Source organism: Setaria italica, chromosome VIII (genome assembly GCF_000263155.2).
Source record: "Setaria italica strain Yugu1 chromosome VIII, Setaria_italica_v2.0, whole genome shotgun sequence".
NCBI lineage: Eukaryota > Viridiplantae > Streptophyta > Magnoliopsida > Poales > Poaceae > Setaria > Setaria italica.
Window position 1 is genome coordinate 34,067,506 of NC_028457.1, and position 27,709 is coordinate 34,095,214.

General features: G+C 45.3%; 2 pseudogenes; both read left to right on the top strand.

Annotated features, from left to right (window-relative positions):
- The first annotated feature begins 4,627 nt into the window (after positions 1 to 4,627).
- LOC101767022 lies at positions 4,628 to 6,286 on the top strand (annotated as a pseudogene).
- Positions 6,287 to 6,418: 132 nt separating this feature from the next.
- Positions 6,419 to 7,879, top strand: LOC111258179 (annotated as a pseudogene).
- The last annotated feature ends 19,830 nt before the right edge of the window (positions 7,880 to 27,709 follow it).

The following is a 27,709-nucleotide window of genomic DNA, read 5'->3' on the forward strand; positions in this document are numbered from 1 at the left end:
ATACGCGAATATGGTTGTCGTCTTGTCACGTAGCAGGAGCTCAAACTAAAGAAAAAAAATATGTGAATAATTGTGCGTTCACATTATTGAATATGCTGTTTAATTTTGTACTGAGAGAATCTAAATGACCAAAGCACTACTGTAACGTGAAATCTTACCATGCGTCACAAGTTTTCACGGTTCTTCCTCCTCATGGATTTGAGGAAATTGCTTGGGAGGGTTAAATGGCAAGAACAGGAGGAAGGGGTAAACCTGTCTTTCTAGAACTTTATGGTTACGGCAGCAGTTGCAGCACTGCTGACTGATGAGTGATGGATGGAGTGCAGAGTAGGCAAGCAGAGCATTGCCCTGTGCGACTGCGACCGCGACAGTGGGGAGCGCACACTTTGGAGTCTTGGAGCCTGGTTTGAAAAGGTGAAACTCATGGCTCCACGTGACTCGCACGGTTAAAAAAAAGGTTACGCCATGTCTCTTTTTTTTTCCCTTTCCTTTTTGTTTCGCTTCGAAGCATAGGAAAAGGGAGGAAACAGATTCCGTAACTAAAAAGAGGTGAAAGCGAAATGCTGGTCACGTCTAAAAGATGCAAGTTTGCATGAAATCTATAAGCGCCAAACTAATGCTTTTTTGACTTGTCCATGAATCTAAGCATTAGTAGATTTCAATTAGAGGGTGGCTCATTAAGACAAAGGCTCGTTTGGCTGCAAGGAACTTTTCCAGTTTCTTCCAGAATTACCAGAATCCTTACCAAATGGTGTTTTTTAAACGTTTCGAATCAGAAATAGGAGAAACCGTTTCAGTTTCTTCCAGAATTACTAGAATCCCTACCAAATGGTGTTTTTTTTTAAAACATTTTGAATTAGAAATGGGAGAAACGTTTCACTTTTTTACACTACGAAGGAGAAACAGGCAAAAAGGTGTTTCACCCATTTCTGATTCACTTCTTTCTCATTTCAACTATCATCCTTGATCAGAATCAGAATCTATTGAGTGAGCCACTGAATCCAAAATATTTTGAGGTAGAAACTGAATCCAAAATGTTTCTAGATGAATCTGGAACCGTACCAAACGGGACTAAAAATGTTGCATTGGAGGTACTGGGACAAGGTCACAAAACCGGATATCAGATACTCTTGGCATCTTGGCGAGTTTCGTCGTTGATCTTGTGAAAATAAATGGCATACATATAGTTAAATCATGCTCATACAAAAATCGATTCCATGCCATAAAGTCCAAGAATAGAAATGACAAATTGGCAATGCACTTTGTTCGTACTTAGACGACGTTAACTTAAAACTAAAACACTGCTCTCAAACTAGTTTGGTCGTTTGACTACAAAAAAGTCGGCACAGGATGCTGGGGCTGTACCGAACGGTCGTCACAGACTCACTTGACTTGACTCACAGCTTTGTGCATGCGTGCGCGACGAGAAAAGAAAGGTTCTTGGTGAGGAGCGGCTGGCGTCGCACGTGGCAGAATTTATAGGTAGCTGGGCCAAGCAAGTTTAACTATACTGTCTACTGCACGAGCTGACAAGTGGTGCCAGTGGCAGCCACATAAAAATAGCAATGAAATGCTGCAGCACGTACTAGGACCAAATATTAAAAAGCAGCAAATGTTGTTGGAGCTTGGAACTTGGAAGCTGCAAATGTTGTTAAGATTCAACAAATATGCCAAGGGAGGAAGAGGACACATGGTAACTAGCTCCTTACTTGCATTATGTGGTGTGTAAAATATACACATCCCTAAGGTAAGGTACCATGTCAACAACATCAGTGGCAGTAGTAGGCTAGTAGCCATGCCGCTTCATGGAGATGACTATTGTCATTAGAATCTCGTGGGGGAGCAAGGGTACATGTTTGAACTATTTTTCCGATATGATTTGTTGGTTTTCCGATATTGTCATTAGAATGTCGTAATGCAATTATTTTTCATTGAATGAACAAAAGAGTTTAAGAAGTAGATATTGTCATTAGAATGTCGTAATGCAATTATTTTTCATTGGATGAACAAAAGAGTTTGAGAAGTACTTAGACTTCAAATGGTAGCACTTCATTTGAGTAATCCACGCATTATTGAGAAGCTTTAACTCGTTGGCACAAGCTCGTAAAGAAGCAACATGCTCACCAAGTCAAACCTATTTTCTCAGAAATTTAGGCGCGTAATTTACGTTTAACTTGCAATATTTGTTTCGGTTTTGAGTACCACTTCCTCATGGGTGGGTATATAATAACTATCGTTGGTTAAGAGAGAATGTTCCGCTAAAAGTTTGACAATTTTAAATGCTATCCTAAACATGCATTATCAAGGGCACATGGCCCACCTCCCCCCCTCTCCTTCCGGCCCCTCTCCCCCCTCAATTTTTCTTTCCAATATTTGCAATACGACCATGGACTGTGAACCTTCCGTCCGGCTTTTCTTAGACTAAACATAGAGCTCGGCACCTGGCTTTAGGACTGAAGAAGCATTGAGGTTGCGGACGGCGACGACATCCATCTGTGAGTGACGTACCAAGAGCATTGCAGTTGTTCATGCCACCAAGATTTTCGGTGGAATAAGAAGTTGATCTGTTCCAAGAAATGACAGCAATGACCACTACACCCACATCAGTACAACACACAGGGGGACATTTTGTCAATGACATCTTCATGAGGCGTGAACAGCCTCACAGATGCTACGACCGATGGCTTCCTATGTGCGCTGTAACAACAGAGTTTTTGGAGCTCTAAAATATCATCAAGTTGATGATAAGGAAATTTGAAGCAAATTAAGATATTATGAGCCAAATTCAAATTTGGATGAAAGATGACAAAAAATTCAAATAAATGGTTAAATTTGGAAAAAGTTGAATCAAATATGGAATCATGAGTTTAAATTGACTAGAATTCAGTGGAATCAAAATTGGGACCAAATTCAAGTCATAAGGGTCTCAATTGCTTAGTCAAAGTTGTTGACTAGAGTCAACTTGAACAAATCTGAAATTTGTCCCAAGTCATCTTTGAGCTTAATTCCTGAGAAATTTTCATTGCAACTTATAGTATTTCATTTACCAGAAACGCTTGATGCTCAATTGTGGTTAGTCCCATCTCAATTACTGTCTCGAGCCATTGCATTTTCCGTAACTAGTTCATGGTACATCCCTCTTGTCAATATAGTAAATGGTTCCTCGAAACAGCGTGATGTCTAATTGTATTACGGTAACCGGATTTGCACTTTGCAGGTGCTGGTAGACAAAAATCAATAGGGCCGCAGTATGCCGTTAACAGGGATTACGAAAGCCAGTTAGGATGCATCACGCCGCTGGCTCGGCTTGTGGGCTCTTGGGTTTAGTACGGTAGTAATTAACGCGGAACGGGCGGAGCGTCAACGTGGCTCGGAGACTACGTACTAGTTTGCGCGGTCGGTTCGCTTGGCTACAGAATGGTCCTGTGGTGCTTTGACACACCACGATTTACCTTGTTGTTCGCAGCCCACGTTGGTTAGGATAAAACCAATTATCTTGACCTACCTACTGCAAACCATGAATTTTTATCAAAATATTTTCTACCAGACAAATTAATATACTAAAATTCATGTTCGTCTTATCCATGGGTGTCTCCACGTCGTACATACTGAGTTAGACAAAATTAAAATGATCTACAATTTGAAATGGGTTGAGCCAAATTATAGATTGTTGGAATTTAGGTTCTTGGATTCTTATTATCTACACTAAAATTTAGGTTGTTTGGATCAACAACAGATTTTAAACTGATTTTCATAGTTTGTACCCGCCCTAAATATGCCCTTAGTTTTCATCTGAACTAAATAGTTTGTCTAAAACGTCAGTAAATTAGAAGTGGTGGGAACAATATTTTAGGCCCATATGGGTTAGCCCAATAGAGAGTTTGTTTGGATTGATGTTACAATTTGAAAACCCATAATATCAAAAATGTTATATAGTTAGAGAAGGACCGATGAGTAGCGATATTTGTGAAATTTCAATTTCAACAAAAATTTGAAAACCCCACAATTTTTTGCGAATATATTTTAACCTATACTACACGAGTATAGATACGGACACACGGACACGTCGTTTCACAAAAATACATTTTATCATTTTTAAATTAAATAAATAATAACACATTAAAATTCTAAAGGCATTTGCCGTCTAATATGGCAATAGTTCACAGGAAGTAGCTTGCAAGCAAAGCATCCGAATGGGTAGAAGAAATCAACCAAGAAGAAGAATAGATCGTGAAAGGGAAAGGGAGGAAACTTATCGGAGGTCACCTCGCCGGCAAGCGCTGGAGCTTGGAGGAGTAGAGTAATGGAGGTTGGTTGTTGCTGGCAAGGACTTGACGAGTGGAGGATCGTGTCGCGTGTTCGCCGATGGCATGTGCCGGAGGAGCGGAGGCTCATCGTCGCGGGACATCAGCGCTGCACGCTCTTGCAGGTGGCAGCCGGCCGGCAGGTCGCCCACGGGAGCCGAGGATAAGGCGTCAGGGCTGCTGAGACCTGATGGTGGGCTGGGCCGTATCGCCAAACTCGATTGATACGTCTCGGCCCACGTATTTGATTTTTTTGTATTTATTTTTATTGCCTGATAGTATACGTATCCGATACAATTGCCATCTAACAAACAAACAAAAAACAAAGTCAACGGCCGCGGAAGTTGACACCCCGCCGCAGTGGCCAGGTCCAATCCGGCGAAGAGCGGCGGCGTGATTCCCGCCGGCGGCGAGCGTTGAGTCCTAGCTCTCTCTCGTACTCCCGTTCTTCAATTTGTGAAGGTCCCAGAACCGAGCTCCTACTTCTCACGCCATTCTACAATTGGGGGTTCTTCATAAATGTTCCACGCGCATACACAGCAACCTTACTCGCAATCTTGCAGGGACGGATTCATGGAGGTGGTGATGGGGGTAATGTCGAGGCTCATCCTCAAGATTGGGGATCTGCTCGTCAGCGAGTACAAGCTGCAGAAGGAGGTGAAGGGGGAGATCATGTTCCTCCAACCTCAGCTCGAGAGCATGCAGGGCGCCCTCAAGGAGATAACCAAGGTTCCGTCAGACCATATTGACACCCAGGACAAGGCCTGGGCCAGCGATGTGCAAGAGCTCTGCTATGACATAGAGGACAACATCGACACATTCATGGTGCGCGGCATGGGCATTGAGCCTGCAGGGCCGGATGGCATGAGGGGGTTCATTAGCAGGAGCCTTGATTTGCTGACAAGGCTCCGGATTCGCCGCAAGGTTGCTACTGACATCAGGGACATCATTACAAGAAGGCAATAGAGCTCGTTGGCATTGATGAGGCAAGGGATGAGCTGATTAACATTCTGGTGGAAGGGGATGGTGTGTCCAGCCAGCATGGCAAGGTAGTTTCCATAGTTGGATTTGGGGGGCTGGGAAAGACGACTCTTGCTAATGTGGTGTATGAAAAGATCAAGGAAAAATTCGATTGCTGGGCTTTTGTTACCGTGTCTCAAAATCCTGACACGAGGAAATTCTGCAAGGGGTTTCTCTATGAACTTGGAAAGAACATCAATGATGAAACATTGGATGAGAGGCAGCTCATCGATCAAACCAGAAAACTCCTTCAGATGAAGAGGTATGAAGAAATTGCACAACATTTACACTCCGTCAATTTCACAATACTACTATACTATAATCGTCATGCACAAAGCTTACATTGGCACTAACTCAAAAAGTAAGTGACCTTAACTAGATTAGTTTGCATATTATGATAAGTTTTTTGTATTATATGTGCAGGTACTGCATTGTTACTCTGCATTGTTACTGATGACATATGGAGTGTCTCGATTTGGGATATGATTAGATGTGCTTTCCCCAATGATGTTGGTGGATACATAATTATCACAACTACCTGTATTTTAAAGGTAGCCGAACGAGTTGGTGGTGCTTACATGATGAAACCCCTTTGTCTTGAGAGCTCCAGAAAATTACTATACAGAAGAATATTTGGCAATGAAGAGAAATACAAATGTCTTGATGAGCACTTAACAGAAGTATCTGATAGAATTTTAAAGAAATGTGCAGGTGTACCATTAGCCATCATTACCATAGCTAGTTTGTTTGCTAATAGAGCTAGAGATACAATGGACTGGTATGAGGTGTGCAACTTTATTGGTACTGGATTGGAGTATGGTCTAGATGTAGAGAATATGAGGAAGATTTTGGCATATAGCTATTATGATTTGCCACCTCATCTATGGACTTGCTTACCATATTTAAGTGTATTTCCTGAAGATTCTGCAATTGAAAAATTTCGGCTGATATGGATGTGGATAGCTGAAGGTTTTTTACAACATGAACAAAAAGGGAAAGGCCTATATGAACTTGGAGAATATTATTTTAATGAGCTCATAAACAAAAGTTTGATCCAACCAGTGTATGACATGTATGAAGCCACAATAGAATCCTGCCGTGTACATGATATGGTCCTTGACCTCGTACTTTCCATTTCAAGTGAAGAAAATTTTGTTACCATATTAATCAATGAGCACAACGCATCTTAGGAAAAAAAAGGTTTGTAGATTATTGCTTCAGAGCAACACTGGTCAAGCTATTCCTTGTGCTCGTATGAACATGCTACAAGTGAGGTCAGTTGTTGCCTTTTCACTAGCTTTTAATCTAATGCCAGCCCTTGGGACATTCAGAGTTTTGCGTGTATTGGATTTAAAAAGCTGTTATCTTTCACAAGGTTGTGATCTTAAGCATCTCGGAAATCTATTTCACTTAAGGTACTTGGGAATAGGAAGCACATATCGTGCTCAGCTCCCTGATGATGTAGGAAACCTGCGATATCTACAGACATTAGATGTAGTGGGAAGTCTTTTTTTAAGTTTGCCATCAACAATTGTTCAGCTAAGAGATTTGATGTGTCTACGTGTCGACCAGAGTACAAGAGTGCCAAACGGGATTGGGAGCCTAACATCCCTTGAAGAGCTCTCAACCCTTTACATATGTGATGACTCCATGAATATTTTAGAAGAGCTATGCCATCTGACCGAACTCAGGGTGCTAGGCATTTTCTTGTTCCCTACAGAGAATGTAACCTTGGGGAAATCTCTGGTGATGTCCCTATGCAAGTTGCAAAAAGTCCAGAGTCTGACTATCTGGGCCACTGGTGGTGAATGCAACTTCGATGCATGGGTTGCCCCTTGACAACTCCATAGATTGCAACTACAATCCTGCTGGTTCTCAAGGCTTCCAGATTGGGTGAATTCATTACTTCAGGACCTCTTCTCCCTACGGATCTCTGTGAGGGAGCTACATCATCTTGAAATTCTTGGAAAGTTGCCAGCCCTTCGTTATTTGTATCTGATGGTGGACCATGAGAACCTCAAAATCCCTCAGAGATTCATCATTTGTACTAGTTCATTCCCATGCCTTGTGCGATGCATGGTGTTGGGATTTTTAGGAGCAGTGGTGTTTCAGCAAGGAGCTATGATAAGGCTTGAAAGCCTTGCATTCACATTCCATGCATGGGAGTTGAGAGAAATTACGAGCAGTGATGGTAGATTGAACTTGGGCTTGGAGAACCTGCTGTCACTCCAGGATGTCCTGGTTTACTTCCGATCAAGAGGCACCAGTGTGATGGAAGTGGAGGAGGCCAAGGCCGCACTAAGCCATGCGATTGAGATTCATCCCAGTCATCCCAAGCATGACATATGGGGATGAAGGTTAGCTAGCCGGCTAGCCGTGGTTGTTATCTTTTTTCTTTCCTCCATTTTGTCCGCTGATCTAATCTTAATTTTTCTCTGTTTTTTTTCTCACATTCATATTGATGTTCGTCTGTGCAACAGATATTCATCCTACAGATAGATGAATCCTGCGTGCACACATACTTAACACATGTATTCTGCCAAGAAAACTATCTAATTCTGCATACCAGTACATTTTCTCAGTAGTGGCGATCTTGTTTTAGTTACTCATTTGACCGAGGACATGATGCATGTCCTCTTTTGCTTTTCCATCCACTCTAGGTAGGCAAATATGTTTTTTAGTCATGTCTCTATTTTTAAGGGGTAATTTTTTTGGGTGAGCCTATTGCAATTTGTGCCTATTGCCTCCTGGAACTTGTCCTCGGTGATGAAGTTGTTATCGCCCATGGCGGCAGGAAAGCGATGAGTTTAGCAGCGCGCAGGGGAATTTGGGGCGAGGTGGAGGGGCGATTGGCAGTAGGCAGAAACCAAGGATGGTCCCGTCTGATGAGCCCTTTATTGTGGACTTTGACGTGTCCGGATCTGGTTTTGGAGCTGTTCTGCATCAAGGTGCAGGGCCTATAGCTTTTTTCAGCAAGACGGTCACCCCTCAGCCTGCTAAACTTGCAGCCTATGAACGGAAGTTAATTGGGTTGGTTCAGACAGTAAAGCATTGGCAGCCATATCTTTGGATCCGGGAGTTCATCATTTGCACAGATCACTGTAGCTTAAAGCATCTCCTTGACCAGCACCTGTCCACAATTTCGTAGCACACTTGGGTCAGTAAGCCATTTGGCTACAGCTTCCAGGTTGAATATAAACCCAAGAAACAGAACGTTGCCGCTGATGCTTTGCCTCGCTGAGATGAACAGGACCTAACCGGCCAAGTCCACGCCATCTCTCGCCCGGAGTTTGCTCTATTTGACTAATTCAGGGAGGAGGCGTCCTCCTTGCTGGAGGTACAGACCAAGAAGCAGGAGATTGAAGATGGGACAGCAGAGGCGGCATGGTCTGTTGTTGATGGATTTGTCATGCATCGACGCCCAATTTTTGTTCCTGATTCATTTGCCATGTTGCCGCAACTCCTTGTTGCTGCCCATGGTGCCGGCCATGAAGGGACATAGAAAACTCTCCATTGGCTGCGCGCTTCATTCTACAGTCCGCATGCGCCCAAGTTGGTTCACGACTATGTCCGGGGCTGTGATGTCTGTTAGCACAAAAAGACTGAACATCTCCTCCCGGCGGGATTGCTGCAGCCATTGGACGTTTCCCAGTCCATTTGGAGTGATATCGCTATGGATTTTGTTGAGGGGTTTCCCAAGGTAGGTGGCCGGTCTGTTGTCCTTATAGTGGTTGACAGATTCTCCAAGATGGCACACTTCATCGCTTTGGGCCATCCCTACGTAGCCCTCACAGTGGCTCAAGCATTTTTTGATGACATAGTTCGCCTCCACAGTCTGCCATGCTCCATTGTTAGTGACCGTGATCCTGTTTTCACTAGTACATTGTGGAAGGAGCTCTTCACCCTTGCCGGCATCAAATTGCGCCTCAGCTCCGCTTTCAGGCCGCAGACAGATGGACAATCTGAAGTCACCAACCGTGTTCTAGGGATTTATCTTCGCTGCTTGGCAGGGGATCGTCCTCACAGCTAGCTGTGTTGGTTGCCTTGGGCTGAGTACTGCTACAACACCTCCTATCAGTCCAACCTGCAATGTACTCCTTTCCGGGTGGTGTTTGTCCATGATCCGCCATCACTGTTGTCCTACCAGCCGGGTTTAGCACGTGTGGTAGTATTGGACCGATAGCTCGTGCAGCATGATGATTTTTTGGCAGAGATACGGGAACATCTTCTGCAACGTCTTCTGTAGGCCCAGGATTATATGAAGGCCACACATGATAAAGCTCACAGGGCGCTGGAGTTTGAAGTAGGCGATTGGGCCTGGTTGCGCCTGGATCACCATTCAGCCGCGGGTATTAGTGACAAGACCAATGCAAAGCTTCCTCCTTGCTTCTATGGTCCATTTCAGGTGGTTGAACGAATTGGGCAAGTGGCATATCATCTTTGCTTGCCACTAAAGGCTCGGATTCATGACGTTTTTCATGTTGCCTTCCTGAAGAAACATCAGGGACCTGTTCCTGATCAGATTATTGCTCCTGATCAGATTATTGCTCTGCCACCGGTTGTTCATGGTTGTGCTGTTCCTACTCCGGATAAGGTGATGCGTGCTAAGCCTACAGCCAATTCCTGGCATCTTCTAGTGCAATGGGCTGGCTGTGGTGCTGCTAATGCTACATGGGAGCCGTTGGACAAGTTCAAGGAAAGCTACGCTGATTTCAAGCTCGAGGGTGAGCTTTTCTGCCAGGGGCGGAAGTGTTGTGGACAGCTTCTTTGGCAAGAAGTTCCACCGCAGGCCTAAAGGGCTGGCCTCTTCTAGTGCCGTCAGTTAGTTAGCCTCAGCTTAGAGATAGACTTTGAGTTTGTTACAACTTATAGATAGAATCCTAGTCTATTAAAATTTTGTATTAGCCGGCTCATTATATAAGAGTCTTAGGCGTCAGGGATTTGGCAAGCAGAAAGGCAGATCTGAACTCAGAACCTCCTAGGGAGGGCGAGTAGGACTCTGCCAATCTGCCATTGTAATCATATCCAATCAACTAGCCATATCAGGTGAACCTATTGCAACTTGTACCATTTCGCCCATGCTCACAATGCTCAAGAATTGGGAGCAACTATGTCCATTTCGCCATCTGCACCTGTACAAGTTGTCGATCACCCTCCTGGAAGCAGCAGCATCAAGACCAGAGAGGCCCTCTCTGACTGGGCGCTGATGGAAAGCCTGGAGGTTCATCTCAGTGAGAAACTGAGGATGTGGCCGGTGTTGGATGGTTGCACTTGAACTGACCTGACCTGAGAAATCAAGTAATGCTAGCTATGGCCGATGTGCTGTCTATCTAGAATTAGCCGGAATGTAATGTGTGTGATGTCAGCCTATTAATGCTAATTGAGTTAAGAACTTAGGCTGGCCTGAGTGCCAAGCTTTTGTGAAGAGTGACAGGCACTTCCATGTTGTAAACTGAACCAGAATCCTTGTTTTCCCTTTTGCAATGCAAGCGGACTGGGGGTATACCCCTACAACTCTAAAAAAACTTATTGCAACTTGTGCTAATTAAAAGCTGACTTGATACTTACTATAATGGATGAAACTACATCACTGCTGGTTCTCTGCACTGATGTTTGTTTCGCCCTTCAATATCATTGTAGACTGAAACTGCATGACTACTGGTTCTCTAATCTGCTATTTTGGACTCATCCCAAACTTATGGATCTCTCTTTCATTTGAATAATCTGGATACCTTCGGGAGGTTGCTAGCTCCCCGTTATCTTTATTTGAAGGTGGGCCATAGAAAATTCAAAATTCCCTTGTTTGGATAAAGCCAAATCATCCCAATACTCATGTATTGGAGTGAAAAGAAAAACCAATTGGAAGGGACTACTGTGTTTCCATTCAAGACCAAGGACATTCGCTGTTGGTGCTTGTTCGTTCCAATGCCTGGTAGGAAGTTGGTTGTTCAGATTTATAGGAGCTTTGAAGTTCTAAGCAAAAGAAGCTATACTGTCGTGATTTTCACCTTCATCATCTTGTGAATTAGTCGGTGAATAAATATGCATAGTATTTATTTGTTTAAGGTCCTTTTCTTCTCTGCTAACAAATGGCAGTGGTGCTTGCAATTTCAAATCACTACATTTACTTAAGGACTGTTTTCAACTTTTGATCCTTATGTATTCCTAGCCTGCTAAAGCTGACCTTTTATTTTGTCACTATAAACCCACTGCAGGTGAAATAGGCAATTCAGGAGACAGGCTTCTGTACAAGGAATGTTTGTTTATCAGTGTGGAATGTAACCATCAGCAGTTTTTAAAAGTTAGTTATTTATGATAAATGGTCAAAATAGTTTAAGGTGATTGCAATCAAGTCAGTAAGCTATGCCGCTCAGTAAACTAGTCCTTGCTCTTATTTGGGTGTTCTATGGATTTCTTTTGGTTCTTATTTGCAAATAGACCCCAATAATTATGATAATTACATAAATAGGAGCTGCCGAAGGATCGGAGCTCAACTCAGAGCCGAAGCTGTTCGAGGACGACAACGAAGAGGAAGACTGCTCAAGTTCACATCCATCCGCTTTGAATACGTATTAGGCATTGCTACTAGTATGCTAGTGCTTTATTTCTTTCGAAATAGCATGGTAGATCATGCTCGGCATCTAACTTCTATAAATATGCAACAATTTAGGAAAAGTAGCTTTGACCCAAAATACCTATAGGTTTGCCACCCATTTAATTGGTTTTTGACTTTTGGACAATCAAAAACAGATTAGGAACCCAACCAAACCAAAGAGACCGTGAGCTAGATAAGCAGCATTCATGGGCCGAGGAAGGATCACATCTGGGCTTTGAGCGTGACATGCATGCATGCTGGCCCCTTCCATGCATGGACGACCTCTTGTTATTTTTATTATGATTTCCAAGATAGAGAAACCATTTATTTATTTTTTATAAAAAATATCAGCGAGATGCCCAAACAAGACTAAGCCCTTGTTTAGTTCACCCCCCACTCCCAACTTTGGCACTATGTAAAAAGAAGATTCGCCATCACATCAAACTTGCGGTACATGCATGGAGTACTAAATGTAGACGAAATTAAAAACTAATTTCATAGTTTTGTTGTACTTTGCGAGACAAATTTTTTGAGCCTAATTAGTCAATGTTTGGACAATAATTCACAAATACAAACGAAACGCTACAGTGTGCTACAGTGCTGTAACAGTAATTTGGCACCTCCAAACTTTGGCAACTAAACAAGACCTAAGGCTACGGCACATGGTAAAAAATTGAGTGGGGACGGCCCCCACAATCCTCCGCGTGAGCACCTCCTCACGATTTCTGCCGTGTGGAGAACTCCACGGATCGACGACGCTCGTGCCGCGCTTGTTCCGCAACGCGCAGGCTCGCTGGCTCGCTCGGCTCTCGTCTCCAAACTCTCTCCAGGCTCGCTTTCTCGGCTCTCGTCTCCACTCGTCCGCCGCCACCGTCCGCGAAAAAAAATTCCGTCCTCCGTCGCCGGCTGCCGTCGTCCACGCCGCCGTTTCCACCGCGCACCTCTGCCACCCGCCGTCCAGTTCGCATCGCCCCTGCAGTGCTAGATACAGAGAAAATACCAATGGCGACCATCATATATGTTGTTTCAACTAAAGAGAGCACGAGTTTCAGTTTGACAACTGAGATTTCCGGTCAAAAAGCGCTGGCAATCAGCAATCCTTCTCATTCATTGCTGGGTCCCAGAAAACCTTCCAGGACATATTAGCAGTACAAGAGGTTTCTGGAAGTTCCTCTACTTACAAAAAATAACACACGACTTGCTACAAAAAATCAAAGTAGATTATGATGAAACTCTATGATGCACTTGCGCTACTCCATTCAGTTCGGCATGCACCGACGAACCCACGCCGAGAGATAGAAAGCAGTCATGAACTCATGATGAGCCACCGAAATTTCGAGGCAAATTTCCATGAGGGATGAAACTTACTCCGGCTAAATGTCTTTCGAAAGCTTCGATTTAGTTTTGGCGTCTGTCTCCCCAACCAGTTTCTTTTGAGGAATTGGACGCATCAGTCAATGGAAACATCCATACTGACTATGAACAGCATTTTTTATCTACTGGGCACATTAAGCTTCTGAAATTGGCACTACACTCTGCAGCTATCCCACCAAAATTAGCAGCAATCCCACACGCGAGCGTCGATTCCGCGTATTGATTACCTTCGGACACGAGGTAAATCCTAAGTTCGTCGCCGTACTTGGAGAGCATCTGGATGTGCGACGGGTTCATGTACGGCGGGACGCGGCTGAGGTAGCACACCCCACGCTTGCCGAACCCGTCCAAGCTCTTCCCCAGTAGCTTCCTCTTACCCCCTACTCCTACTACTCCTTCCTCGTCTTCGCTTCCAAGGCCTTGCTCGTCCAGCTCCTCATCCAGGAAGTCATCTTCCTCCTCATCCGTGAACTGGTCCCTCTCCGTGGGACCCACCATGGTAACTGGCTCAGGCGGCAACCGACAGGGTAGAGAAGGCCTGTGGGTGCGCCTGTGATAGCGGCCGCCCTAAGTGCGGGGGCGATGCGACCTGGACAGTGGGTGGCAGAGGTGCGCGGTGGGAATGGCAGCGTGGACGATGGAGGACGGAATTTTTTTTCCATGGACGGTGGCGGCGGACGAGTGGAGACAAGAGCCAAGTGAGCGAGCGAGCAGAGAGAGTTTGGAGACGAGAGCCGAGCGAGCGACCGAGCCTGCCTGTTGTGGAACCTGCATGGCGCACGAGTGTCGTCGATCCGAGGAGTTCTCCACGTGGCAGAAATCGTGAGGAGGTCCTCACGGGAAGGACTGTGGGGGCCGTCCCCATCCAATTTTTGCCATGCCAGAGGCCTAATTAGTTTGATCGATGGCTCTTGGAGCGCGGAAAGGTCGTCAACGGAGGACTATAAATATTCAACTTTTGATCCTTATGTATTCCTAGCCTGCTAAAGCTGACCTTTTATTTTGTCATTACAAACCCACTGCAGGTGAAATAGGCAATTCAGGAGACAGGCCTCTGTACAAGGAATGTTTGTTTATCAGTGTGGAATGTAATCATCAGCAGTTTTTAAAAGTTAGTTATTTATGATAAATGGTCAAAATAGTTTAAGGTGATTGCAATCAAGTCAGTAAGCTATGCTGCTCAATAAACTAGTCCTTGCTCTTATTTGGGTGTTCTATGGATTTCTTTTGGTTCTTATTTGCAAATAGACCCTGATAATTATGATAATTACATAAATAGGAGCTGCCGAAGGATCGGAGCTCAACTTGGAGCCGCAGCTGTTCGAGGACGACAACGAGGAGGAAGATTGCTCATGTTCACACCCATTTGCTTTGATTACGTATTAGGCATTGCTATTAGTATGCTAGTACTTTAGGTCTTTCAAAATAGCATGGTAGATCATGCTAGGCATCTAACTTCTATGAATATGCAACAAGTGAGGAAAAGTAGCTTTGGCCCAAAACACCTATAGATTTGCCACCCGTTTGATTGGATAAGCAAAAGCAGGCAAGAAGACCGTGAGCTAGATAAGCAGCATTCATGGGCCGAGGAAGGATCTCATCTGGGCCTTGAGTGTGACATGCATGCATACTGGCCCCTTCCATGCACGGATGACCTCTTGTTATTTTTATTACAACTTCCAAGATAGAGAAACCATTTATTTTTAAAAAAAATATCAGCGAGATGCCCAGACAAGACTAAGGCTACGGCACATGCCATGCCAGAGGCCTAATTAGTTTGATCGATAACGGAAAGGTCGTCAACGGAGGACTATAAATATTCATATTATAAAAATAATATAATATGTGATCGTGGCAGATGGTTTGGACTCGGGGATCAATCAAATGCGCTATGAGAGTACGTAGTGCAAGGCCACATTTTGTTGTTTCAATCAGTACCACAGTTTATGCAAATTGAGGACAATAGTACAAGACTACGAGAGCACCAGCTACCCAAGAACTTTGTTATTTTTATAGAGAGGTGATAGTGCGTCGTATGGAACAATTCCGTTACAAATTAATTATGTGGCTGTCAATTGTTGCTCATCAATGGAGAAAAGTTCTAGCTGATGCCTATATGATAGCTCCATGAACAAAACATAAATATAAACAAATGACTCTAAAAATTGTCTTGAGTTGAGTGACCTGCCAATTAAGAAGCTGATGATCGTCTACCTCTTGTTTGTGTGCCACTATGCCAGTGAGGCCAACAACAATGATATCAAAGCTACCTTCTCCACGAAGACCAGGATTCTGCGTCTCGTTTCTCCCCACCACCGCAAAACAAGTAATCATCCGGCTAAATTTAGCTAGCTAAACTTTAAAAAATTTCTTTTAGCTAAGGGAATACCCCTTGCTAAACTTTAGGGACTAAACTTTAGTCCATTTTAGCCTCTAAACCTCCAAACACCCCTACTTATTTGGACTAAACTTTAGCCTCTAAGGGTAAGCAAATAAGTCACCAAGAGGTTGCTTATGGGGGCTAAAGTACACCCTGGACACCCTCTGCCCTCATTAATTGCTTGTCAGTTTCCCTCTCCCCTACCCCTCCGCATGACCGCACCCACCAGTCCCCATCATTTGCCTCCGGTCGCCGCCACCGCCCCCTTCCTGGTTCCCCCCTCTCGCATCCTCTCGCCATCCCCTTCGGTGTGGTGCGGCATGGCGCGCATGTGCGGCGGCGGCGGCACACGCACGGGCTAGCAGCGAGTGGCACGCGCGTGTGCGCGGGCGAAGGCGCGGCGCGGCCACTAACCGGCCAAGGCAGGGCCTTTGGTCGTGGCGTTGCGCGGGCGCATAGGCATGGGGCTTGCCCCGGTCGCGACACGGCTGCGGTGACGCGTGGGACACCGGCGACCCAGGTCCGCGGCGGCCGGCGGCAAGGCAGTAATGGCGGCAGCCTACTGACTATGCTACTAGATCTACCGAGGAGAAAAGAGCAAGGAGAGGTAAGCGGCTCACGGCAGCGCGACGGTGGCGAGCGGCGCGGCGCCGACTTCGGGCGGCGGTTCCTCAAGTGGCAGTGGCTCCGGCTCCCCTTCCACGGATGGCATCCTCTCCTCCTCCCTTCTCCTCTATTCCCTTTCCTCCCCACGGCCCTCTCCTTCCTCTCTCACGCGTTGGCGGCGGCGGACGGGCAGCTCCCGGAGAGGATGGCGAGGGGTGGGCAATGTGGTCATTGTATAGGACATTAAATGTTGTTTAGCCCCTAAAACTAGACAGGAGGGCTAAACTTTAGTTCCCCCAAATAAGAAAGTTTTAGTCCTTAAATAAGCAAGGGTAAACCAAACATGCTCTAAGTTTAGCGAGGGGTGTTTGGATCGACAACCTAGTTAAAGAGGTATTTGTCTATTTTATCCTTTTCTCCCATTTTAGAAACTTTTCCCGAGGAAGGTGGAGGGGCAATTTGGTCTTTAGTAATTTAGCTAGGTTTAACAAGTAAAGAAATCTTTAGCTAGCTAAAGTAGGTTCTATTTGGATCCATAGCGAGCTAAATTTTACTCGCTGATCCAACCAGGTAAAAGTAGGCTTTTTTTATTTACAATTCTCAAACAGAACCTTGAACGAAGAGGTGGGTGGGCTTGTGAGTGCACGTGATAAGTGATAACCAAGGCTGGTCATAATGCGAGGTGACAATGGCCCAAAGCACGAAGGAGTTGGTGTCAACTTGTGCTGTTGTCTTTCTAGGCACCGCGCTGCCACTCCCACATGCAAAAAGTATTTTCCTAGCTTGTGACATTAAAATTAGCTAAGGCCTTGTTTAGATGGCCAATTTGGGAGATGCAAAATTCCTGTTACAGCACTGTAGCACACTGTAGCGTTTCGTTTGTATTTGTGAATTATTGTCAAAATATTGACTAATTAGGCTCAAAAGATTCGTCTCGCAAAGTACAACAAAACTGTGCAATTAGTTTTTAATTTCGTCTACATTTAGTACTCCATGCATGTACCGCAAGTTTGATGTGATGGGGAATCTTCTTTTTGCATAGTGTCAAAGTTGGGAGTTGGGAGGTAAGTAAACATGGCCTAAAACAGCTAGCACACTGCGGCGCTGCATGCGCGCCACTGGCGCTATGTCAGTGGTCTCTTGCGCTCATATATGTGAATCGAGATGGGAGACATCAGTCATCACAATTCTTTTAAGAGGTGTTTGGATACTAGGTGCTAAACTTTAGCAGTGTCACATCGGATGTTCGGATGCTAATTAGAAGGACTAAACATGAGCTAATTATAAAACTAATTGCAGAACCCCTATACTATTTCGCGAGATGAATCTATTGAGCCTAATTAATCCATCATTAGCAAATGGTTACTGTAGCACTACATTGTCAAATCATGGACTAATTAGGTTTAATAGATTCATCTCGTGAATTAGACTCCATCTGTGCAATTAGTTTTATAATTAGCCTATATTTAATACTCCTAATTAGCATCCAAACTTCCGATGTGACATGTGCTAAACTTTAGCATGGGATATCCAAACACCCCCTTAGTCCTCGTTCATTGAAGCACATCACTGAATTTCGGGTGGTTACGTCTCAGAAGATTACTGCGAGCTCCGACACTGACACTATTAGAAATTTATTTGAAAGGGAGGGAGCCAGAGCTCGCGGAGAAGGGAGAGGGAGCCCTCGCCCGCGGCTGGCGTGGAGGGCGGCACTGTGCTGCATCCTCTCCTTTTCTCGGAAGATGCTAAGGCTAAGGACAGGTAAAGGAGCGAACCGGTATCTTATAATAAGTGGTAGGTGGGTAATTTTTTTTAAAATTGCATACCTCCACAGCTCGTGAAAGTAAGAGAAAGTTGCTATTAGTTTTGTAGTTTTATACTGAGGAAAAATAGCTTTGATTTAAAACACCTATGGATTTGCCACCTTTGGCTTTTGACTTTTCGACGAACGCAGATTGAGAAGAAAAAAAAAACTAAGCAAGATAAGCAGCATTCGTGGGCCGAGAAAGGATCACACATCTAGGCTTTGAGTGAGCAACACCCTTCCATACATGGATGACCTCCTTTTATTTTTATTACAACTTTCAAGATAGAGAACCCATTTATTTATTTTTAAAAATATCAGCGAGATGCCTAGACAAGGCTGATACGGCACATGCTACGCTAGAGTGTACTCCCTCCGTCCCATTTTAAGTGTCGCTTGGAAAGCGTGACTGTGAGGGAAACACGGTTCCGAGCCACACTTAAAAAGGACAGAGGGAGTAATTTGATCGATGGCTCCTTGAGCACGAAAAGGTCGTCACCGGAGGACTATAAATATTCATATTATAGAAATAATATAACGTGTGATCGTGGCAGATGGAGCGGAATCTCGACTGCCTTATGGTTAGCAAGTGTCACATCAATGTTTAGATACTAATTAGGAGTATTAAACGTAGATTATTTACAAAATCCATTACATAAGTGGAGGCTAAACGACGAGACGAATCTATTAAGCCTAATTAGTCCATGATTTGACAATGTATTGCTACAGTAAACATTTGCTAATGATGGATTAATTAGGCTTAATAGGTTCGTCTCGCTGTTTAACCTCCACTTATGTAATGGGTTTTGTAAATAGCCTACGTTTAATACTCCTAATTAGTATCTAAACATTGATGTGACACTTGCTTAAAAATAAGCAAAGGAACCAAACGCCCCCTTAGTATCGTTGGCACGTCTATCCAAGACAGTGCCTGCTCCGTCCATCCAGCCAGGCTTAAGCTGTTAATAAGCACTCCTCCTAGAGAGAGAGACTGCTCTAATCCAGGTCTCCAGCTGTCTCTCTCTAACATGCTGAGTGAAAGACCATCCATGGATAAAAAAATTCATAGCTCTACACTCTAAAAACTGGCAAGCCTTGACGAGCGGCTCCTTTTCGATGGTTAGTGTGCTCCAACAATACCGAGAATTGAAGCCAATGTGTCACCTGAAATTTTTATGTACTATTATTAAACACTATCGTTGCTTATGAGCCATATTGCCAACAATAGATGCAGCACCTATTAATAACAAAAATATTATGCTCTCGACCCCCTTATTTATGCCAATTATTAAACATATATTCTGTGCTTTGTAGTGGTCAGACTCCTAACACAATGTGTACCGTAAACAAATTTTTTTTGCATAATAACATTAAAAAAGTGTTGCAAAGTTTCAGATAGCAAGCCTTGCTCCCATCCCAATTTCTCCTAATTCCTCCAAGCTAGATTGTCTTTCGTAAGTATCACTCTCCTTTTCAAATACCACATAAATATTTTTATTTTGAAAGGAACCTTTATATGTTAAATTTCTTGCGTAACTTTGACTCCCTTATTGACTGGAGTTCACCATGAAAACTCCATTGTTATGTAGATTTCACCTAAATATATTCGCGTCCTCATTCAAATTAATACTTGCTATTCTCACGACTAAGTTTATACTACTCAATTAACTTATCCCAACTAAACTTTCTCCTAAACAAAACATTAATTGGGTTGGTACCAAGCACTTCCGCCACAGTTTTCGCACTATATTAAGGTGCTGTTTGGTTTCAGGGACTTCCCTAAACTTCCAAATAGAGGGACTAAATGGAGGACTAAAGGAATTAGTCATTTAGTCCCTGGGATGACCAAAGGGGACTAAAGGTCCAGGAGGATACCTTTACCCCTCATTATTGCAGCGTGGGATGCAGATTTTATGCATTGATTAGGAGTATTTTAATCTTTGTTCATCTGCTTTAATGGCCTTTAGTCCCTGCATCCAAACAGGATAGGTTCCTAGAACCAAACACTAAGGGGGTGTTTGGATATCCCTTGCTTATTGTTAGGGACGAAACTTTAGTCCATTTTTAGCTCTAAACCTCAAAACACCCCTGCTTATTTGACTAAACTTTAGCCCCTAAGAATAAGCAAATAAGCCACCAAGTGGTTGCTTATGGTGACTAAACTGGACCCTAGACCTCCTACCCTCATTATTTTCTTGTCCGTTACCCTCACTCTCCCTAAGGGCACGTACAATGCGTCTCTTCGCTCCATCTGCGTGATGTATTTTTTGCAAGAAACCCCCCACCAGTGCCTGGAGACGGAAGCGTCGTCGTCTCGTGAGACGACGGGGAAGGCTCGTGGCCCGAGACCGAAACACCAGCTCTAGCAGTGTTGTACATATCGCCTTCCTAACTCGACGACACGCGGATCCCGTGTACGTGCAGTTCTGGTTTGGACGTATTAAACAGCTTGCAGATGACTCTTGTATTCGAGACTGTCACAGACGACCCTCTGTCTATGGGTTGAACGTACCCTTATATGACCTGTCTTTATACCTACCTGTATGATAGATTCGAGACGTTTAGAGACAAATACTTATCTATGGGTTGTACATGCCCTAAGGGCACCTACAACCCACATACGGGTGCCGTCTTTGTAGCTTGGGCGTTTGGTTCCCTTTGCTTATTTTTAAGCAAGTGTCACATCAATGTTTAGATACTAATTAGGAGTATTAAATGTAGGTGTTGACGCCGGATTTCGTCATCAGAAGAATCGGCGTCAAAGAGAAAAGGAATCGGTCAAAAGGTGCTACAGTGTGGAATCGGTCAAGTGGCTTTTACTTCGCTTCAGGTTCCCAATCGGCAGTCCTTTGCTGATACGAAATCGGCCAATCGGGAGGGAGGACTAAAATGGGCCTGTATGGGCTTGGTTAAGTGGAAAGATAAGGTGGGGTTCAGCCCACGAAGCGTAGGGTAGTTAGTTTAGCACGGATTGTGCTTGTAGATATTTGTTTTCTGTTTGAATTAGAGATAGAGTCCTAGTCGGTTAAGAAGATTATTTGTACGGGGCTATAAATAGCTACCTTTGTAAATATGTAAACACAACAATCAATCAATACAACAAGTTACTTTATTCTTCGTACTACTTTCGAGCAGGCGATTTCGCCATTGTTTTTCCTTCTCACGAGTTCGTGCGGGTTGGCAGGGCTGCATCACCTTGATCTCCGGCCGATTCTGTAAGTTCCGCTTATCGAGTAATATCTAAGCTTTAACTTCCGGCGTATCGCTGTTGTTTCGTTTAGATTTATTCACTAGTTATCGATATCAACTAGATTCATAGGTTTTTACCTGTTTTTCTAGCTTTTATCACCAGTTATCCCGCTAGGAATCGGTAGTATCGGCTTTCATTACCTTCTGTTGCTAGATATATCCGTTGCCGATTAGATCTTTTTCTAGTGCTGTTACGGCATACCTTGTATCTATTACTTCGATATTTTTCTAACTACAAGGCTACAGGGATCGTGCTGTCTAGTAGCCGATTTCTCTACTACAGTAAATCGGCCGATCTGCCGATAAGCATTCTCGATCGGAAACTTAGCCGATCGTAGTTACTGAATTTGATACGTGTTTTTCCTTGCCAATCAACAGGTCAGATTGGCTGGCACGCCGCGCGAACCGCACCAGGGCATTCACCCGAACAGGAGTTAAGCAGATTCTCCCGGGTCGTGTGTCGGCCGCTGGACCGATTTCTAGCGCCAACACACTTTTGGCACGCCCAGTGGGACCATTACAAACGCTGTCATGTCGAAAGCTGCTGAAGTCTCCGAAGATAACGTCATCGAAGTAACGGAAGCAGATCTGAAGGACGACCAAAAAGAGGATCTGAATCAGTATTTGGAGCAAGTCCGGAAAACTTGCTTGAAATCCTTCAGTCGTTCCAGGAGCGGGGAAACTATTAAAAAGTCTCCTTTTCCTACTCCCCGCCAGATCACGATCTCAGAAGATTCGGACAAAATGTCCGATATGATTCAGCAATCTCTTCACCACGCCTTCATCACCCAGTCCCCGGTACTTTCAAACATGGTGCATAATGCTGTTGTCAACTCCTTCGCCGGAGGCATACCACAGGGGTACAAGGGGCCCACGTATTTTCAGCCGATTCCACCAAATCAGGTTTATCCGACTTCACAACCGATCCAATCCTCTGTTGAAGGATCTGGTGCCTCTACGTCATCAACTCCTTTGGGATACGGCTCCATCCAGCCGTCCACTGCACCACTCCCTCCAGTCATTCCTCTACCCTGGAGGGCACCTTTAAACTCGACCGGTTTGAATCAATCGGTCAGCCAAGGAAATTCCCCGTTCCAGATACCTTCCCAAACGGCCACTCGGCCGATCATACCACCATACCAGCCCATCACTCCGGAGGTCAACAAGACGTCAGAGCTCATGCTATATGATGAAACGAGTGGTGCCTACAAACAGCCGTCCTTTACTACACCGCCGGCTTATACTCAGATGCCACCGTTTCACCAATCCTCTTTCATACAACCTCCGATCTATCAACATGTGCCGATTCCGCCGCCAGTTATTCCCCAGCGACAACCAGATTGGGCGGCGCAAATCGCGGAAGTGATGCAAGAGCAATTCGGCTTGAAGCCGAAGGTTCAAACTTATACCTACAGGACACCATACCCGTCTACATATGATTTGTTGCCGTTTCCCCATCGGTACAAAGTTCCGGATTTCACTAAATTTTCCGGAATGGATGATACTTCTACCGTAGAACATGTGAATAGATTCATCATCCAATGCGGCGAAGCAGCTACGCAAGATGCCCTGCGGGTACGGTTGTTCTCGTCATCTTTGTCTGGATCGGCCTTCCAATGGTTCACCACTCTACCTCCAAACTCGATTATCACATGGGCCGATCTAGAAAAGCAATTTCACAAGTACTTCTATGCTGGAGTCCACGAAATGAAGCTGTCTGATCTGACTAGCATCCGGCAACGGAGTGATGAGCCGATACCCTCATACATACAGAGGTTTCGGGAAATCAGGAACAAATGCTACTCCTTGGCTCTAACTGATGCACAGTTGGCCGATATAGCCTTCCAAGGCCTACTGCCACACATCAAGGAGAAATATGCTTCGCAAGAGTTCGAGAGCCTAAGCCAGATTGTCCACCGATTGTCCGGACAAGAAGTGCGTCCATTTGACCCAAGAAGGAATTTCCAAAAGAAGGTAGCATTCCTGGAAGAAGTAGAGGATGAGGGAGACGCCGAAATCGGGCTTGCAGAGTGGATTAAGGGAAAGAAGCCAATATCATGCCCATTCGGCAAAAAGGAGCCAGAAGCATTTGGCTTTGACACAACTAAGGCTGACAAGATCTTCGATCTTCTACTTCAGGAAGGGCAGATTAAACTCTCGCCCTACCACACGATCCCCTCTGCCGAATAGTTGAAGAAGATGAAGTATTGCAAATGGCACAATGCCACGTCGCATGATACCAATGAATGCAAAATCTTCAGACAACAAATACAGTCGGCCATTGAACAGGGCAGGCTCAAGTTTGAAGTGCCGGCAAAACCGGCCAAACCAATGAAGATTGATCAGCATCCGTTTCCTACCAACATGGCGGATACGGGTAAGAATCCCCTCCAAACGAAAGTGCTGACATCCGAATCGGCAAAAAAGAGTGGCGCTGTCGATCCCAGGAATCAAGTCACATCTGAAGACATCAAGGGGAAGCGACGGATGGAGGCCGATGACGGTGAGCCAGAAGGACCACGCATTACCTCCCAATTCCTGCTCCAAAAATACCAGCGCCAACATGAACGATCAAGGTCACGAGAGGAAGCAATACGTCGGCACGAGGAACATTGGAGATGCCCATTCTTCATCCACTGTTGGGAGAATAACCTCAGACTTCCATCCGCTGATACGTGCCCAGAGTGCAACGGCCCCTATCGAAACAATCGGCCGTTCGCAAGGTCTCGCTCTAGAGACGGAAGGCCAGAACCGATCAGCAGGAATCGGCGAATTTCAGATGAACAACGCCCTTCCATGCGTGATCGGCTGGGGGGCAGAAGCGACCGATATGATCGGTCAGAAGGAAGAGGCCATAATAGGCAGGGGGGCAGGACTGATCACCGCGATCAATCAAGTAGCAAAGCCAGCGTTCACAGCCGGCTCGAAGACATGGCCGATGCGCGGGTAACGGACGCGAACCAGAATGGGAACGCGCCGGGAAAGAAGGGAGGCCAATAAACCCCAGATGGTGCCCCGACGGCTTAACCAAATCACAAAAACGGAGAATTCAACGCCTCCGCCAATGGGAACAGCAAGAAGAAGAGGGCATGATGGACGAAAAGCAAGAAAGGCCTCGGGTGTGGCGCCCCAAAAGAAACGACAAAGGTAACGACGAGTCGGCGGGCGACGAATCGGCAGCTGAAATCGGTATGGTTTTCATATTGCCGATGGAGTTCATGACCCCCGATCAACAGGAGGTGTCGGCGATAGAGGAACAAACAGCAAGGTTGGCTTTAGAACCGATGATGGCCACGTTTGAAAAGCCCGAGGATGACGAACGACAGCATATGAAGGCGTTGTTCCTTAAAGGGCATGTTGACGGTCGTCCCCTCACTAAGTTGATGGTCGACGGTGGAGCTGCCGTCAACATCATGCCATATGCCGTACTCCGAAAGCTGGGAAAAAGCGACGACGACCTGACCAGGACGGACATGATGCTCAAGGACTTCGAAGGCAAGGTGTCAAACGCTCGCGGTGCCCTCTGCGTCGACCTCACCATCGGCAGTAAGACCCTTCCTACCACATTTTTCGTCATTAATGGCAAAGGGTCCTATAATATGCTTCTTGGCCGAGACTGGATACACGCAAACTGCTGCATCCCATCAACTATGCATCAATGCCTTGTACAATGGATCGGCGATAACATCGAAGTGGTCAAAGCCGACTCCGCGTACAGCATCGCAGCAGCCGACGCACAACAGTGGAGCTGCGAGACTGTCAGGTGCATATCAGGTAGGGTGTGGGAAACCGATTTCCTGAAGGTCACCGATTTTGGCCTACAGCCGATCCGAGCAGTCGGCTCCGAAGAAGCGCAATAAATGGATCAGTTCGCCAGAGAAGACGGGAAGCTGGGACACGGGTTCACGTCGGCCGATTCATTAGAGATGGTAGATTTAGGTGACGGGACCAAACCAAGACCGACTTTCATTAGTGCAAATTTAGATCCAGAGTACAAGTGTAAATTGACAAATTTATTAAGAGAATTCAAGGATTGTTTTGCGTGGGAGTATCACGAGATGCCCGGATTAGATCGATCTATTGTTGAACATCGGCTACCCATAAAACCAGGGTATCGGCCGTACCAACAACCCGCACGACGATGCAATCCTAAAATTTTACCGGACATAAAAGCCGAAATAACTCGGTTAATTGAAGCGAAATTTATTCGGCAATGTCGTTACGCCGAGTGGATTTCTAATATCGTACCGGTGTATAAGAAAAACGGGAAGTTGCGCGTTTGCGTCGATTTCAGAAATCTTAATCAGGCCACACCGATGGATGGCTACCCCATGCCCACGGCCGATGTACTAATCGACGCCGCCGCAGGGCACAAAATTATTAGCTTCATGGATGGGAACGCCGGATACAATCAAATACTTATGGCCGAAGAGGATATACCCAAAACGGCTTTCAGATGTCCAGGACATCTTGGTCTATTCGAGTGGGTGGTGATGACTTTCGGTTTGAAAAATGCTGGTGCTACATATCAGAGGGCCATGAACTATATTTTTCACAAACTCATCGGCCTCCTGGTGGAAATCTACATCGACGACGTTGTGGTCAAGTCCAAAAGCCACGAGGAACACCTAGCCGATTTGCGAAGGGTCCTAGAGTGCACCAAAAAACATGGTCTTAAGATGAATCCCAACAAATGCGCTTTCGGCGTCTCCGCCGGACAGTTCTTAGGATTCATGGTGCACGAACGAGGCATTGAAGTCAATCAGAAGACCATAGCGGCCATCAACAAAGTCGTCGCCCCACAAAACAAAACTGAGCTACAGTCTCTAATCGGCAAGGTAAACTTTATCAGAAGATTTATATCTAATCTATCTGGACGGATTCAGGCGTTCACGCCACTTCTGAAGTTGAAGCCAGACCAGGAGTTTATATGGGGAGAAGAACAACGCAAGGCGTTAGAAAACATCAAGCGATATCTGGTCTCACCCCCAGTCCTGGTTCCTCCTCAAACGGGTAAGCCGTTTAAACTATATTTATCAGCCGATGACAAAGCTATCGGGTCGGCTCTAGTCCAAGAGTTTGAAGGCAAAGAACGGGTAATTTATTACGTTAGTAGAAGACTCCTGGATGCCGAAACAAGATATCCTCCAGTAGAGCGTTTGTGTTTGTGTCTTTACTTCTCGTGCACCAAACTCAGACACTATCTGCTGTCGGCAGAATGTATAGTCGTGTGCAAAGACGATGTAGTGAAATACATGCTGTCACTGCCGATATTGAAAGGGAGAATCGGCAAATGGATTTTGGCTTTATCAGAATTTGACCTACGATACGAGTCGGCAAAAGCCGTCAAGGGTCAAGTTATGGCCGATTTCGTTGCCCAGCACTGTGGGCCAGAGGTCGCCTTCGTAGAAACAGCGCCTTGGCAGTTGTTTTTCGACGGGTCATCATGCGGAGCCGGATCGGGAATCGGCATCGTCCTCATATCGCCTCGGGGGGCAAGATATGATTTTTCTCTGCCGATAGAAACCGCCGCCACAAACAATCAAGCAGAATACAGAGCCGTATTAAAAGGCTTACGATTATTGAGAGAGATCAAGGCCGATTCTGTTGAGGTCTTCGGAGATTCGATGCTAATTGTGGATCAGCTAACCGGAAGAGCTGAGTGCAAAGATGACGTATTGCGAATCCATCACGAAGATTGCTTACAACTGTTGAAAGAATTCAGATCGGCAGTGATCGAACACGTCCCAAGAGACCACAATGAAGAAGCAAACAAACTCGCTCAACATGCATCTGGGTATCGGCCAATTCTGGGCGCCATGGCCTTAGAGCTTGCAGCTGATGATTGGCGTAAGGAAATTGCCGATTACCTAAAAGATCCTTCCAAAAAGGTGGAGCGACGAGTGCGTTTTCATGCTACCAAATACGTGCTGCTCGAAGACGATCTGTTCTACCGAACGATCGATGGTGTTCTTCTTAAATGCCTTGGAACAGAAGAAGCCAAGACTCTAATGGGAGAAATCCATGAAGGGGTATGCGGGGCTCATCAATCAGCACATAAGATGAAGTGGATGATCAGAAACAATGGGTACTATTGGCCTACGATCCTGGAAGATTGTTTCAAATATTATAAGGGTTGTCAGGAGTGTCAAAAGTTTGGAGATGTCCAGCGTGCACCCGCATCGGCCATGAATCCCATCATCAAACCGTGGCCGTTCAGAGGGTGGGGAATAGACCTTATCGGCCAAATTTATCCGCCATCAAGCAAGGGGCACAAATTTATTCTGGTCGCCACCGATTATTTCACCAAATGGGTGGAGGCAATCCCACTAAGGAATGTGACCTCGGCTATCATGGCCGATTTCGTAAGGGATCAC